The following is a 3074-nucleotide window of genomic DNA, read 5'->3' as shown; positions in this document are numbered from 1 at the left end:
AGTCAGAGGAAAAGTGCAGGGAAACACATGAATCCGTGCAGTCTCCCTGTGTCAGCATGCAATCGGTCGGTCGGTCGGTGAAGGCCCTCGTTATCGAGGAATGCGGCCCCCAGGACAGGGCGACGGCTCCTGGTGCTTGTGTCTCCGATGACTGTGGAGGCCCAGTCTTCCCCGAAAACCCCGCCCGCAGGATTGACAGAAGTGGGTTGGGGGGCCGGGTGGTTGCAGGGCCCTCTCCTTCCTCCGCGCTCGCCGGTCCTCCTCCGCAGCGACGCGTCGAGTCTCGAAGACCCGGACCCCGCCCCGCACAGCCCCACGCCAGGCCACCCGATCCGCGGCCAGGTCAGCCCACTGTGCCGGGGGAATCCGGCACCGCTGAAGATGACCCTTTAGCTGGACTTTGAATCGTCTTTTCGGGGCTCCGCGGGGACGGGTGCCCTCCAGCAACTCCACGTAGAGGAGCTGCTTTGGCAGACGATTGTCGCTCATCCGCTGCACGTGCCAAGGTGATCATGGCCTCGATACTCGTGAGGCCAGCCCGGGTGAGGATCTCATTATTAGTCAATCTCTCCTCCCAGAAACGTTGAGGAGAGATGGGAGTCGTCCTTGGTGGCAGAACACCATGTCCGCGGTCCCCCTGCCTGGACGGAAGCCCGCCTGGGACTCCGGAAGAACCCGCTCAGCGAGACAGGTGAGTCGGTCGGCCAGTATACGACAGATGAGTTTTCCAGCAGTTGACAGCAGGGAAATTCCACGATAGTTTCCACAGTCGAGTTTGTCGCCCTTCTTGAATATCGTGACGATGACGGAGTCCTTCAGTTCTCCAGGCACCGTCTCCTCGACCCAGCATTGAAGGATGAAGGTGTGGAGGCGGGTGAGGGGAGGTGCACCCCCAGCTTGTAAAAGTTCTACGGGGATGTCGTCAACTCCAGCAGCTTTGTTCTTCTTCATCCTCCTCAGGGCTCCGGAGATCTCCCGGAGAGTCGGCAGCTCCGTCATCCAGTGTTGCACAGGGAGCTGGGGGACAGGATCGAGGAAGCCGTCTGCTGCGCATGTCGGACGGTTCAGGAGCTCCATGAAATGCTCCTTCCATCGCTGGTGAGTATCCTCCTTTTCCTGCAGGATTGTGCCATCCTTTGCCTTCACAGCCATTGGAGGACTGTGAGCCGGACCGATGATCTTCCTCGTTGCTTCGAAGAAGGATCTGGTATCGTGACGGTCAGCGAAACTCTGCATTTGGTGGGCAAAGTTGACCCACCATTGATTTTGGATCCTCCGGATCTCTCTCTGTGCTTCACTCTTGGCCGCCCGGTAGACTTCTTCAAGTCTCTTGGAGGAAACACAGTACTGCAATGCAATGCGAGCCTCTCTCTTTCTTGAAATCAGTGGCTCAATTTCTTCCAGGTTTTCGGCAAACCAATCGGGATTTCTCCTCTTCTGGATACCGAGGACCTCTTCCGCGGATTTGGTGAGCGCAGTTTTCAAGTGCTCCCAGTCTGAGTGGACAGTGGCAGGAAGGGTCTGAGGTTGAGTGTCCAGTTTGTCCGCGAGGGACGTCTGGTACTGTTCGAGGACTTCGGGATTCCTCAGCAGCCCAACATTAAAACGTATCCTCTTGGGGATCTTCTTCCTTCTTTTCGCAAGCGCGATCTTTAGCCTAAGTCTTGAGGCTACCAGCCTGTGATCGGACCATCCATCATCCATGGAGCGGATTGCCCTCGTGACCATGACGTCCGCTCGGTCGCAGATGCGGGTAAGGACGTAATCGATCAGGTGCCAGTGGCCGGATCTTGGATGTTGCCAGGTGGTCTTGTTCTTGTTGGCCATCCGAAACAGTGTGTTGGTTATTACCATTTCCGTCTCTGCGCACAGACTAAGGAGTAGTTCTCCATTTTCGTTGCAGTTGCCAACGCCTTCCCCCCCAGAATCCCTCCCCAAAGCTGATGGTCCCGGCCCACCCGCGCGTTGAAATCCCCCCATAAGCAAGAGCCGGGGGTTGACGCGGAGGATCAGGCCACGCAGCGCGGCATAGAAGGACTCCTTCGCCTCCTCCGAGGCGTCCAGGGTAGGTGCATAGGCGCTGATGATCACAAGGGATTGGGATTGACATAGAGGTAGAGTGATGGACATGAGTCTCTCAGAAGTTCTTACGGGGATGATGTTGTGATCCCTAACCAGATGTGACTTAATGCAGAACCCTACACCGTGAATTCTTCTCTCCTCCACAGCTCGTCCGCTCCAGAAGAAGGTGTACCCATGCCGAGGCTCCTCGATCTGCCCGGCACCAGGGAGACGGGTCTCGGAGAGGGCAACAATGTCCAGGCCGAGCTTCTGAATCTCAAGGGCGATGAGGGCACCACCCCCGCACCTCGACCCCGTGGCCAGGGTCAACGGCAGCGCGGTGGCCGACGGTGGTGGTCCAGGGGGTCTGCAGCACCCGAGGTTGGACCAAGGGTGCGCCGGGCCCTGTGTTTTATTTTGAAGGGTGGGCATTCCTTCATAACCCAAGGTGGATGGTCGGCTTGGGGATCCGGTCTGCAGCCTTGCTAGGCGCTTAACGCCAGGACTGCGGTGGATTTGTATACCGCCGGACGCGATCCCGCAGGATTTTGCTGACCCAAAGGTCATTACCACTTCGCACCAACTCTCCAGTGATGGAAAGTCCCGTCAATTCGGCGTGGAGGCTCCCTTACGGACTTCACTGCGATCCACTAGGAATTGGCGACAGTTTGATCCGCACCTTTGAGCCTAGGGATCGCAGATCTTTTACGAAGTGTCAGCATGCAATGCCATCTCGCTAAGTCCGGATGTATTCTCTCAGATTTTAGCAGGAGTGGTCCGCTACACTTCGACCTTCACCAAACAGGTGATTGAGTTATAAGTCACCGAGGACGTTGACTTGTAGCAGGGGAGAAAGTAACCAGGTGAACTTTAAGAGCCACAGTAGATCAAAACACGTGGGGACATATGCAGCGTGTGAGTATCAGACCAGGTAGTGAAGTGAGGGTGACATGCACGTGAAGGAGGGTAGCCGCTGAACTTTGCCTACTGCTTGTCCCAACTTGATACACCCA

This window comes from Hippocampus zosterae, chromosome 21 (genome assembly GCF_025434085.1).
Source record: "Hippocampus zosterae strain Florida chromosome 21, ASM2543408v3, whole genome shotgun sequence".
Classification (NCBI taxonomy): Eukaryota; Metazoa; Chordata; class Actinopteri; order Syngnathiformes; family Syngnathidae; genus Hippocampus; species Hippocampus zosterae.
Note: the sequence above shows the minus strand (reverse complement) of the source record.